This window comes from Mustelus asterias, chromosome 2, assembly GCF_964213995.1.
Source record: "Mustelus asterias chromosome 2, sMusAst1.hap1.1, whole genome shotgun sequence".
Taxonomy (NCBI): domain Eukaryota; kingdom Metazoa; phylum Chordata; class Chondrichthyes; order Carcharhiniformes; family Triakidae; genus Mustelus; species Mustelus asterias.
Window position 1 is genome coordinate 168,132,895 of NC_135802.1, and position 14,273 is coordinate 168,147,167.

Here is a 14,273-nt window from a genome sequence, read left to right on the forward strand (position 1 = left end):
GCTTGACAATCACCAGGCAGGAGTGATCCATTCCTGTAGGGGAACACTTCAGCAGTCCAGGGTATTCAACCTCTGATCTTCGGGTAAGCATTCTCCAAGGCTGCCTTCATAACAAAAGACAATGCAGAATTGCTGAGCAGAAACATAGCCAAGTTCTGCACACATGAGGACAGCCTCAACTGGGATCTTGGGTTCATGTCACACTATCTGTAACCCCCACGACTTGCCTAGGCTTGCAAAATCTCACTAACAGTCCTGGCTTGAGACAATTCACACCTCTTTAACCTGTATTTAACCCTCTCTCCACTCGCATTATCTGTACCTGTAAAGACTTGATTACCTGTTAAGATTCACATTCCAACCATTATCTTGTAATTGAGTTTGTGTCTATATATGCCTTGTTTGTGAACCCAACTCCCACTCAACTGATGAAGAAGCAGTGCCCCGAAAGCTCGTGCTATCAAATAAACCTGTTGGACTTTAACCTGGTGTTGTGAGACTTCTTACTGTGCCTACCCCAGTCCAACGCCGGCATCTCCACATCATAACTAAGTTCGGTAATCTATTTGCAACAAGATGCTTATTTGTGTGTGTGTGTGTGTGTGTGTGTGTGTGCGTGCGTGTATATGTGTGAAGATAACAAGCAATTGGAAACACTGGAAGGTTTTGGAGATAAGCCTGACATGTATTTGCAGTAGGTGTTAAAGGCAAGCTAATAACTTTATGAGGAATGTCAACGCAATCTGGCAGCTCTCAGGAAGGAATGCTCCTTTTGTGCAATCCTTTCAACTTTGGAATTTTGTTTGGCAGTCCTGCAGTACAGCAGAATGGGGAATTCTTTGAGCCCATATTATTATTTTGAAGAATGCCTATTTTAGTGTTTAAAGTTCATGGATCTTAAGGTAGTTCAGAAGTTGCTACCACTTTGCTTTGCTGGAAAATTGTCAGCTTATTTCAAATCCCACCAGCACTTAGAAAGGCTGATTGCTACTCGACCTTCTGAACAAACTTGTTATTAACCAGTTAATTGCCAGTGCTGTAGGAAGATAAGGCAAAGTAATTCAATTAAGGCAGTGCAATAAACCATGGAGTTAAGCAATTACCAAAGTTTTCTGAGACTGAACGGAAAGTGTCTGAAAAATGAAGCTGATTTCCTTCATTTACAACATTTAGATTTTTCTGTTTGTCAGCTGAACAGTAGAATTCAAGTGTAAATAACTGTAACCCGGGCTAGTTTCTCATGAATTTGATTGGGATATCACTCACAGCACAACTTGGTTTGAAAAACTGTACTGAGCCAATATTTGGAAGGTTATAGGTTTCAGCCAGTGATGATTAACCATTCATTTGAACTGCTAAACACAAAGGGCAGAACTTCTGGTGACAACGCAATCTAAAGGACAGTCTAAAAGGTGTTTTGACAAAAGCATTTTGTAGAATTTGACTCTGGTATATTAGAAACTCTGCTGAGGTACAGCTATTCTGATGAAGGTTTGATTTCAGTATTAACATCCCACTGCTCTGGATTCTTCAAAGGATTGAGAGTCGCCAGCAACATCACTCCATTGTTGTACTTGATGGATTGGTTTGATTCTACTAACTCAAAAACAGTTAAAATTAACAGCCACTGCCCTTAGCCAAGATTGTAGACACAGAACCCTGAGAATGGAAAGGGGGCAAACAAATTACAACTTTTGGGTTAATTTAGATCTTACAGCTAATTGACAAAAATAATTTAAAAATTCAGGAGATGCAGATGGGCAACTGTTTTATACTTTTATGCTGAGCTTTACTGTGCCAGGTAATGTTGCATATGTCAATAAAGTTTCACTTACAGGTGACATTGAGGTAGACTTCAGAACATTCTTGGCATCCCCAACACCTGGTTCTGTGGTGTTCAGTTAGATGTTTCTTCATTACTTAATGTGAACACAAGCATGAAATGTGGGTCATTGGGTTTAGCTCTTAAATATTTGTAGATTAATTAATTTATGGCAATTTTTTATTTGCTCCTTTAGTCCATCAGTAGTCAAAGCTGTATTTTTTTTGACAGGTTAAAGCATGACTCAGAAGTGTTATTTGTGATTGGAGCAACATTTCGCTTGTGTCCCAAGACCATTGTCTATTTCTTGCTCACCTACAACAATTTAACTTGAAAGTCAGGTTATAGGGGAGAATTCACCCACATCCTGGGGGTTCTACTCGGCGAGAGGGTAATTGTGCTCTTTACAAGAATGTTTAAATGCCATTACTACAAAACGTATTAAGCACTCTGTCCAACATGGAGATACTTTAGCAGCCAGATTTTAGCAGAGATTTGAAACAGTTTGAAGAAATATTCATTAATGTTATGAAGTTTTATTAGTGATTAGTTAAAAGGCCATGCTGGAGATTTTAGAAAAGTTCAATAGCAGGCTTTGCCCATTCTAAAAGCATTTGCACAATACAGTTGGACAATGAACAGTTGGAAGCTTTTCCCAGGGCAGAAATGACAATCACAAGGAAGCACAAGTTCAAGGTAAGGGGGGAAATCTTTTTACACAGAGGGTGGTGGGGGTCTGGAATGCACTGCCAAGTGAGATGGTTGAGGCAGATACGTTAGTGATATTTAAGACTTATCTAGATAGACACATGAACAGGTGGGGAACAGAAGGATATAGGTTGTTGGTCTAGGTAGGACAACGTGATTGGCGCAGGCTTGGAGGGCCGAAGAGCCTGTTCCTGTGCTGTATTGCTCTTTGTTCTAAGACATGGAATCATGCTACCTGTTCTCTAGTGAACAATGATAAACTTTTGCAATATTTCAAAATCATCATAAAAATAATTTGATGAGCTGGTCATCATAATAAGTTCATATATAATATGAATCATATAATACCTACAGTGCAGGAAGAGGCCATTCAGCCCATCAAGCCTACAGGCCCTATTCCCATAACCGCACTTATTTGCACTGATAATCCCCCTGACACTCAGAGTCAATTTAGCATGGCAAATCAACTTAACTCACGCATCTTTGGACTGTGAGGAAACTGGAGCACCCAGAGGAAATCCATGCAGACACGGGGAGAATGTGCAAACTGCACAAGACAGTCACCAGAGGTGCAATTGAACCTTGGTCTCTGGCGCTGTGAGGCAGCAGTGCTAACCACTGTGCCACCCACGGTGTTAAGATGCAGATTGTATTAAAACTGAATAATGAAACAGATTCCAGGAATGAAATTGCCTATGCCTGCTTCTAATTCTTATGTTCTGATAATACACCATGCAAAACATGTCTCAAAACTATATTAGGCAACAAATATTATTGACAACTGCATTAGTTCCTACACTAATATGCAGTCAAAACATGACAGAATTGTCACAGGGGAGCAATCTAGTTTCTTCAGAGAATTTAGCCAAGGATTTTAAAAAATGTTCCTGTCATTTCTTTCCATCTAACATTGCAAGGTTGGAGGAGGAATAAAGTGAGGATGCAGCCATTTGAGCTAACCAATATATCAATGAAAATAGGGCTGAATGCTTGAGATTTTAAAGGAATGTCCTCGCAAAGTTTATTTTTTATGCAAAATAATAATTCAATTTGCAAAAATGCCACATCAGCATTGAAGCATAATTTGGAGATCACATTCAATGCAAACATTGTATTCGCCTTCCCTCTGCCCTTTTTGACGATGGTCGATATTTACAGTTATAACCAGTTGAAATTTGCCAAGAGGATGTTCAGTTAATTCGTGTCCAGCTTTAAAATGATTGGCGGATAATAAAACGTGTCACTTTGACAAAGCAGGGCAGGTAGTGGAAGAAACACGTAAGACGGCAGCTTCCTCCATCTGCAATGTCTTTTTTAGTCTAACCAGATTTGTAGCACTAAAATCAAAAAGCATCTTTTGGGATCCATATTTTTGGATTTGCATTCTTTCTAGATGGAGATCTACACACAATAGCTTAAAAACAGTAGTGACAAGTGAGCTTTGCTTTAACATGGTTTCAAACAGTGGCTGCAGTAAATTTGCAGCCAAACCCTTCCCTGAAGCACTCTGGAATTCTCAGCTAGTGCCAGACTACATCTCCAGGCTTGTCTGTGTTGAAGTCTTGCGGCTTTGACATTTTTTTCTTGATCATTCTTACAGGCTTATTTTTCTGATTGTAGATCACATTTAGGTTTATTGAATTAGGAAGAAAAACGTTTAAGCCACAGACCAGTAAGATGTGTGGTTTCATACAGAGGCGGGAATGATGGAATTTAATCCGGTAACAATTTCTATTGTCCCACTGACTGGACACAAATGTCAGAATGATTTATGGAGATGCTTTGGTTCCCCACCCTGCAGTAAAGCGCATGCGTCAAGGGAAACAAAGGAAATAAATTACTCAATAGCAATCTCTCTCACAGGAACCAAATTTGCTGCAAAATATAATCTACCGAAAACTGCGGAAATCCTTACGGAGAAAAAAACACTGGATCCTAAATTTCCACATTTATACCAAATTCCCGTGCAGAATTTCAGATAATTTCATTACAATATGCATTTTCCCCAAACTCAGATGGTCTGTGCACCTTTCCCCGTGGGCATCAAGACAGAACATCAGTACAACGTTTCCAGATGTGCTCGACCTGAAAGATGCGAATCATTTACAGTAAATTCCTTCATAGCAGTCATAAAACCACAAGTAAAAGTCATTTCCTGAACAGTAATTCTTTTGCTTTACGAGTATTGACAATCACAAAATTGCATCTGGTACCTAAAACAATGAATGGTTCTTGGATATAAAATATAGAAAGCTTCAGATACTGGGATTAACTACTTTTAAACATAAACCTCAGCAATTTGCAAGCGGGGAATGCTGTCACTATGAAATTGTCATTTCCACAGAACTGTCGCCCTTTTTGTCGCTAGGTCAATTTCACGAATGGAACATATACTGGATATGGTGGCTCCTTCCTCACATTGGCGACAGCTTTCTGAGTTAAATGGATAAGACTTGTTGAATTGACGCTTCCAGATCACATCACCTCAGTAAAGCTTTCTACAAAAAGAGCAGCTTGTTGTAATAATGTCTAATAATCTGAAACTGCAAAGCACAAGCCTGGAAAACGCACCCACTCCCCCCTCAAACACACTGCCTTCATTTCTAATCATACAAGCGGCCGCTTCGGTTTTTAAAAATGTTGCTGGCTCCCATCGCTCCAACAGATCCTAATCTTTCCCATTTCAGGGACAGATGCAAGGATCGGTGCATCTGTGTCTGGAGAAAGACAGGCTCCGGCTCTTACCGTTACTGCGATCGCCCCTGCGCTGACAGATCTGAAGCTGCTTCTATCTCCTGTGAAATGGGAGGAGGAGTGGGGGATTTACACGGAGCTGGCTCCTCTATTGCTGCATTTCGCCTGCGAGTGTGGGCAGGAACCGAATCAACCTTAGCCCATTTGTAAAATAATCTCCTGACTCTGATGGCGCTGTGAGCAATTTGGACACAGGGACCTACATCACGTGCCCTTTAAACGCTTCCAAATTCCAAATAGTCAGCTTTCAGATATTCCAATCATGTTTAATTAAAGATTTGGCAACGCTGCGATAAACGCAGTTTTGTTTCTTTTACAAATATACACCCTTTAGGTTAATCCCTGAAATGTTAATGTTGCTGAATAAATCCTCTGTTATTAATCCTGGGACTGAAATCTGTCTTTTACTGGAATAAATGTGTTGCCGATTGAGGGTTTTTTTTAAACATTGTATTTAAACATGGAATTGTGGCAGCGCCGGGAAGAGAAATTGATCTTTTCTCAATTAAGTTGCCAAGGTATTCGGAGGAAGGAGCAATTTCTGCTGTTACATTAACAATTGCTGTAAAATCCTGGCCATAGATTTGATGAATAAATCGCTCCTCTGAACTGAAGTTCTTTGGCGCCCTCTGCAATATTTGCTGAAAAAGTGCCGCTCCTGTCACTAAAGAAAATATTCTATTAAAGGGATAAAAATCATTAACTGTCAATAAAAAATAAACTCACCAGAATCCAACTGATCTTGAATATTCACTGACCAATGAAATTGCTGTTTCCAGTTTACAATCAGGTAGAAGCTCTGTTGCAGCTTTAGGAAAGAATGTTATTTCAACTCCAGCCAGTGTTACTCCACTTGTGTGACACATTAGTTCAATATTTCCTGGTTAGGGACCCTGGCCTGGTCCTCTTGAAGAGAATTGTACCAAGCACCCGGTGTGTGTTGATATAGATCAGCTCCTGTCACAGCGGAACTGTGTGCACTGGATTCTCACACATACAGAGACAGATTTAAAATTCATGGGGCCCTGTACTCACATTCATTTCTGGGCCATTCCCCCCTCCCCCCAACCCAAACTCGTGCCCTCTCCCATCCCACCTACCCTCACCCAGAACACAAAGGTGGAAGCCACAAAAATACACAAATTAATCAGTTTTTCACTTGTAAATACACATCTGCATGAATAATCGTTGAATTGAAATCCAAGCTTACTTCTTGCAGAATGAGGGTAAATATGGTTAATATTGTGATCTGTGAGTCTTGAGGCGAGCAACGAGGGAAAAATCAGCCAATGATATGACTGCAGCACAGGCCAATGCAGACAGAATGAGCCAGTCCAGTAACTCCAATCAATAAGATGCATTTGCTGCCATTCAGTATATTTCAGAGTCTCATTTAGTTTCAAAAATTAAATTCCTTACTTCCTCTCACAAAATCATAAAAGTTATTGCGGTAAATTCTTGTGAGTGGAGTGCCCAGTGAGTCCCAGTTCAATATCAGTCACTCTTTCTGCAGGATTTGGTTCTTTATCCTGGAGACTTTCCAAAGTAGTCATGATGTGGAGATGCCGGCGTTGGACTGGGGTAAGCACAGTAAGAAGTCTCACAACACCAGGTTAAAGTCCAACAGGTTTATTTGGTAGCAAATACCATAAGCTTTCGGAGCGCTGCCCCTTTGTCAGATGGAGTGAAAACAGATTTTCACTCCATCTGACGAAGGGGCAGTGCTCCAAAAGCTTATGGTATTTGCTACCAAATAAACCTGTTGGACTTTAACCTGGTGTTGTGAGACTTCTTACTGGACTTTCCAAAGGCCAGTCTTGAGAGCGATGGTGATTAGAACTATCAGCAGAGGACCAGCTGCAGCCATTCTACCAGTTCAGTAATGGTCCATTTTGAAAAACAGCAATTAAACAGAAGACTATGCAGGAGGGGCTGATTTTTAAGATTTTCTTGCTTTATCCTTTGTTGGAGTACCAATTTATAGAGCTTTGTTTCTACACTTTACTTCACAAAAACATCAATTACATCATCATAGGTAAAATCATGCGAAGACACTTTCAACCATCAATATCGCGCAACTTGTGTTCCTGACCCATTGCACTTTGCAAATAATTTTGAATCCGTTTCAATACAGCAAAAACAAGTTCCTCAGAAACTTTTGTGACAGGTATTGTTAGAAATATTTTCAGAATAGTTTCCACATTGTTTGCTTTCTTGAATCGCTGCCGTCCACGCGCTGTGGGTTGACCCACAATGCCGTTAGGGGGGGAATTCCAGGATTTTAACCCAGCGACAGGGAAGGAATGGCAATATATTTCCAAGTCAGGATGGTGAGTGGCTTGGAGGGGAACTTGTAGGTGGTGGTGTTCCCATTTATCTGCTGCCCTTGTCCTTCTAGATAGAAGTGGTCACTAAAGAAAATAGTGAGTTTGGAAGGTGCTGTCACCTTTGGTGAATTGCTGCAGTACATCTTGGAGGTGGTACACATTGCTGCTACTCAGCGTCGGTGGTGGAGGGATTGAATGTTTGTAGATGTGGTGCCAATCAAGTGGGCTGCTTTGTCCTGGATGGTGTTGAGCTTCTTGAGTGTTGTTGGAGCTGCGCCTATCCAGGCAAGTGGGGAGTATTCCATCACACTCCTGACCTGTGCCTTGTAGATGATGGATAGGCTCTGGAGAGTCAGGAGGTGAGTTACTCACCGCAGTATTCCTAGCCTCTGACCTGCTCTTGTAGCCACTGTCTTTATGTGGTGAGTCCAGTTGGGTTTCTGGTCAATGGTAACCCCAAGGATGGTGACAGTGGGGGATTCAGTGATGGTTACACCATTGAATGTCAAGGAGTGGTGCTTAGAGTGTCTCTTATTGGTGATGGTCATTGCCTGGTATTTGTGTGGTGCGAATGTTACTGCCACTTGTCAGCCCGAGCCTGGATATTGTCCAAATCTTGTTGCATTTGAACATGGGCTGCTTCAGTATCTGAGGAGTCGCGAATGGTGCTGAACATTGTGCAATCATCGGCGAACATCCCCACTTCTGACCTTATGATGGAGGGAAGGTCATTAATGAAGCAGCTGAAGATGGTTGGGCCTAGGACACTATCCTGAGGGACTCCTGCAGAGATGTCCTGGAGCTGGGATAACTGACCTTCCACAACCCCAACCATCTTCCTGTGTACCAGGTATGACTCCAACCAGCAGAGAGTTTGCTCCTGATACCCATTGATTTCAATTTCACCAAAGCTCCTTGATGCCACACTGAGTCAAATGTGGCCTTGATGTCAAGGGCTCTCACTCTCACCTCAACTCTGGAATTCAGCTCTTTTGTCCATGTTTGAACCAAGGTTGTAATGAGGTCAGGAGCTGAGTGACCCTGGCGAAACCCAAACTGGGCGTCACTGAGCAGGTTATTGCTGAACAGATGTTGCTTGACAGCACTGTTGATGACCCCTTCCATCACTTTACTGATGATCGAGATGGACTGATTGGGTGGTAATTGGCTGAGTTGGATTTGTCCTGCTTTTTGAGTACAATGTGGGCAATTTTCCACATTGTTAGGTAGATGCCAGTGTTGTAACTGTACTGGAAGAGCTTGGCTAAGCGAACGGCAAGTTCTGGAGCATAAGTCTTCAGTACTATTGCCAGAATGTTATCAGGGCCCATTGCCTTTGCAGTATCCCGTGCCTCCAACTGTTCCTTGATATCACGTGGAGTGAATCGAATTGGCTGGAGAGTGGCATCTGAGATGCCGGGGACCACTGGAGGAGGCCGAGATGGATCATCCACTTGGTACTTCGGGCTGAAGATTGCTGCGAATACTTCAGTCTTATCTTTTGCACTGTTGTGCTGGGTTCCTCCATCATTGAGGATGGGATATTTGTGGAGCCTCCTCCTCCAGTGAGTTGTTTACTTGTCCACCACCATTTACGACTGGATATGGCAGGACTGCAGTGCTTAAATCTGATCCATTTGTTGTGGGTCGCTTCATTCTGTCTATCACTTGCTGTTTTTGCTGTTTGGCATGCAAGTAATCCTGGTTGGTAGCTTCACCAGGTTGACATCTCATTTTTAGGTATGTCTGGTGCTTGGTAAAGTAAAGACACATGATGCTACAGTAAAGGAAGGAAGTTAGATTGAGTTCAGCTATGTTGAGTGTCAAGAGAATAAGGCAAGGCTGGGCAGTCTTTACTTTAATGCTAGGAGTGTAATAGGTTAGATTGATGAGTTAAAGGTGTGGATTGGCACATGGAAGTGTGATATGGTTGCCATCACAGAAACATGGTTGAGGGAAAGGCAGGACTGGCAACTCAATATTCCAGAGTCGAGGATCTCTAGGCGAGACAGAGGAGGGTGTAAAAAGGGAGGTGGTGTGGTACTATAATTAAGGAGTCAATTACTGCAATAAGGAGAGATGATATCTTGGAAGATTCTTCAAATGAGGCATTGTGGATAGAACATAGGAATGTTAAATAGTGCAGCCACATAACTGGGAATGTATTATAGAACCCAAAAGAGTCAGTGGGAAATGGAGGAGTAGATATGTAGACAACTTACCGAGGCGCATAAGAATAAGAATTGGGTAATTATACGAGGTGATTTCAACTTTCCCAACATAAATTGGGATAGTCAGAATGTAAAGAGTTTAGAGGGGGCCGATTACTTCAAATGTATTCAGGGGAGTTTTTTGTATCAATATGTAGAAGGTCCAACAAGGGATGGCGCAGTGCTGGATGTGGTTCTGGGGAATGAGGCCAGACAAGTGTTCAATGTGGTAGTGTGGGAGCATTTTAGCAATAGCAAACACAACAAAGTACGGTTTAGATTTGTTATGGACAATGAGAGAGATGGTCTGCAAAAGACAGCTTTGAATTGGGGGAAGGCAGATTTTATTAAAATAAGGCAGGATCTCGCCAAAATTGACTGGGAACAGCTGCTTGCAGGTAGGTTTACAACAGAGCAGTGGGGAGCATTCAAAAAGGAACTGAGGAGAGTACAGGCCCAACATGTTCTCTATAGGGGGTAATGTAGGAGCAATAAGTTCAGGGTACCCTGGATGTCTCGGACAATTCAGGACTGGATGAGAAAGAAGAGAAAGGCTTTTAGCAAGTCTAAAGGGTGCAATTTAGCTGCAGCCCTAGACGAATATAGAAAGTGTTAGAAGGAACAAGGGGAGATGTGCGCGGGAGAAATATTTTGCGCAGAGAGTGGTGGGTGCCTGGAATGCGCTGCCAGAGGAGGTGGTGGAAGCAGGCACATTAGCAACATTTAAGAGGCATCTGGATGGGTACATGAATGGGAAGGAAATAAAGGGATATGGACTGAGTTAGGGCAGAATGTTTTTCTTTAAGTTAGGGCATCATGATCAGCACAGGCTTGGAGGGCTGAAGGGCCTGTTCCTGCGCTGTGCATTGTTTTGTTCTTTGAACTTAAGAAACCAATTAGAAGAGCAGAAATGGGTCATGAGAAAGGACTTGTGAACAGGATTAGGCAGAATCCCAAGATATTTTATGAATATGTTAAAGGGAAGAGGTTAACCAGGGAATGAGTAGGGCCCATTAGGAACCAACGGGACAATCTGTGTGTGAAGTCGCAGGACATTGGAAGGGTGTTAACTGAATATTTCTCATTGGTCTTCACTCAGGAAAAGGGGAACGTAGTTACAGAATTCAAGAATAGGGACTGTGAGGAACTTTCACAGTTTGACATAGGAAATGGGGAGGTATTGGAGGCTCTGATGTGCTTAAAAATGGACAAATCTCCCACCCTGGATGAATTGTATCCCAGGTTGCTGTGGGAGGCGAGGCAAGAAATTGCAGGGGCTCTGACACAAATTTTAATTCCTCTCTGGCCATGGGGGAAAAGCCAGAGGACTGGAGGACAGCGAATGTGGTTCCACTTTTCAAGAAGGGTGGTAGAGATGAACCATGAAATTACAGACCAGTGAATCTCAGGTCAGTGGTAGGGAAACTATTGGCGAAAATTCTAAAGGAGAAAATTAATGTCCACTTGGAAAGGCATGAGTTAATTTGTTGTAGTCAGCATGGCTTTGTCAGAGGGAAGTCATGCACACAAAATTGTTAGAATGCTTCAAAAATATGATCAAATGTGCGGATGAGGGAAGTGCAGTTGATGTAGTTCATGTGGATTTTAGCAAAGCTTTTGACAAGGTCTCACATGGGAGACTGAGTGAGAAGGTTAAAGCACATGGAATTCAGGGAAACTTAGTGAGAGAGATCAGAAACTGGCTTAGTGATATGACTCAAAGGATAGTAGTAGAGGCCGGTGTCCAGCAGCGTACCACAGGGGACCCTAATTGTTTGTTATATTTATAAATTATATAGATGAAAATGTGGGAGGAATGTTAAGCAAGTTTGCAGACAACAGCAAGATTGGTAGGGTGGTTAAGAGTGAAGAAGATGTTTGTAGGTTACAGGAATATATAGATGGGTTGGTCAGATGCACAGAGCAATGGCAGATGGTATTTAACTCTGATAAGTTTGAGCTGATTCAGTTTGGAAGAAAAAACAAGATGAGGGAGTATTTCATGAATGGCAGGACACTGGGAAGCTCAGAGGAACAGAGGGATCTTGGGATAATTATTCACAGATCCCTGAAGGGAGCAGAGAACATGAATAGGATAGTTAAGAAGGCATATGGGACACTTGCTTTGATCTGCCATGGTATAGAGTAGAAGAGCGAGGAGGTAATGTTGGAGTTGCACATAGCATTGGTTAGGCCACAACTAAAATACTGTGTGCAGTCCTGGTCACCTCATTAGAGGCATAGAGTCATAGAGGTTTACAGCATGGAAACAGGCCCTTCGGCATAACTTGTCCATGCCGCCCTTTTTTAAAAAACATCGAAGCTAGTCCCTATTTACCGCATTTGGCCCATGTCCCTCTATACCCATCATACCCATGTAACTATCTAAATGCTTTTTATAAGACAAAATTGTACCAGCCTCTACTCCCACCTCTAGCAGCTTGTTCCAGACACTCACCACTCTCTGTGTGAAAAAATTGCCCCTCTGGACACTTTTGTTGTGATACTACTTTTGTATCTTTCCCCTCTCACCTTAAACCTATGCCCTCTAGTTTTACACTTCCCTACCTTTTGGAAAACATAGTGCCCTTCACTATTTTATAGACCTCTATAAGATCACCCCTCAGCCTCCTACGCTCCAGAGAAAAAAGTCCCAGTCTATCCAGCCTCTCCTTATAACTCAATCCATCAAGTCCTGGTAGCATCCTAGTAAATCTTTTCTGCACTCTTTCTAGTTTAGTAATATCCTATCCATAATAGGGTGAACAGAATTGCACACTGTATTCCAAGTGTGGCCTTACCAATGTCTTGTACAACCTCAACAAGACGTCCCAACTCCTGTATTCAATGTTCTGACCAATGAAACCAAGCATGCCGAATGCCTTCTTCACCACTCTGTCCACCTGTGACTCCACTTTCAAGGAGCTATGAACATGTACCCCTAGATCTCTTTGTTCTGTAACTCTCCCCAACGCCTTACCATTAACTGAGTAAGTCCTGCCCTGGTTCAATCTACCAAAATGCATCACCTCGCATTTGTCTAAATTAAACTCCATCTGCCATTCGTCAGCCCACAGGCCCAATTGATCAAGATCCCGTTGCAATTGGAGATAACTTTCTTCACTGTCCACTATGCCACCAATCTTAGTGTCATCTGCAAACTTACTAACCAGTCTGTTTTTAAAAGACAAAATTGTACCTGCCTCTACCTCTGGCAGCTTGTTCCAGACACTCACCACCCTCTGTGTGAAAAAATTGCTCCTCTGGACACTTTTGTGTTTCTCCCCTCTCACCTTAAACCTATGCCCTCTAGTTTTAGACTCCCCAACCTTTGGGAAAAGATATTGACTATCTAGCTGACCTGTGCCAGTTAGTGATCCCTCACTAACACTTCTGTCACCTGCCCTTCTTTATTTCCCAAGAGGAGGTCAAGTTTTGCCCCCTCTCTAGTCAGGCCATCCACATACTGAATGAGAAATTCCTCCTGAATACACTCAACAAATTTCTCTCCATCCAACCCTCTAATACTATGGCTGTCCCAGTCAATGTTGGGAAAGTTAAAATTTCCAACTATTACCACCCTATTTTTTATTCTTAGAGCTATCTGTAATCTCCTTACATATTTGCTCCTCAATTTCCCGCCAACTATTTGGGGGCCTATAGTACAACCCTATCAAGGTGATTACCCCCTTCTTATTTCTCATTATAGGAGGGATGTGATTGGACTAGAGAGGGCACAGAGGAGATTCACCAGGATGTTGCCTGGGATGGAGCATTTGTGCTATAAGGAGACACTGGATAGGCTTGGATTGTTTTCTCTGGAGCAGAGAAGGCTAAGGCCTGATTGAGATGTATAAGATTATTGGGGTGTGGACAGGGTGAGTAGAGAGCAGCTGTTCCCTTTGGTTGAGGGGTCAATCACGAGGGGGCATAGTTTTAGGGTGAGAGGCAGTAGATTCAGAGGATATTTGAGGGAACATTTTTTTCACTCAGAGGGTGGTGAGAATCTGGACTACATTGCCTGGGAAGATACTGGAGGCTGGAAACCTTACAACCTTTAAAAAGTACTGAAGGCACTTGAAATATCGTAACATTCAAGAATATGGGACAAGTACAGGAAAATGGGATTAGCCCGCTTTTAGTGGTAGTTATTGTCAGTGCAGACTTGATAGGCCAAAGGGCCTTTTCTGCCCTGTACCACTCTGTCTCTATGTCCAATAAGATTTCCTGTAGGGCAGCAAACTTCAGCTTCAAAGCAAAAACAGCATATGCATGAGGGGCCACCTGGGCCGGAATTCTACCTTCCCGTTCGCCATGGGAATCATAAAAACACAAGAACTAGGAGCAAGAGTTGGCCATCTGGCCCATCAAGCCTGCTCCGCCATTCAATAAGATCATGGCTGATCTTTCCGTGGAGTCAGCTTCACTTACCCACCCGCTCATCATAACCCT

The 14,273-nt window shown here is 42.5% G+C and overlaps 1 protein-coding gene across 6 annotated transcripts in view; it reads right to left on the minus strand.

The window, feature by feature from the left end:
• The window catches only part of LOC144480563 (uncharacterized), a 140,326-nt gene extending 134,875 nt beyond the window's left edge, over positions 1 to 5,451 (minus strand). For 2 of the 6 annotated variants that reach the window (XM_078200153.1, XM_078200172.1), the window contains exon 1: positions 5,276 to 5,451. The gene's annotated coding sequence lies outside the window, so the exon portion shown is untranslated. Of the gene's footprint in view, positions 1 to 1,835; positions 1,920 to 5,275 lie in introns of those variants that run through there. The other 4 variants (XM_078200191.1, XM_078200200.1, XM_078200208.1 and 1 more) reach the window with 3 other exon arrangements.
• Positions 5,452 to 14,273: the final 8,822 nt, after the last annotated feature.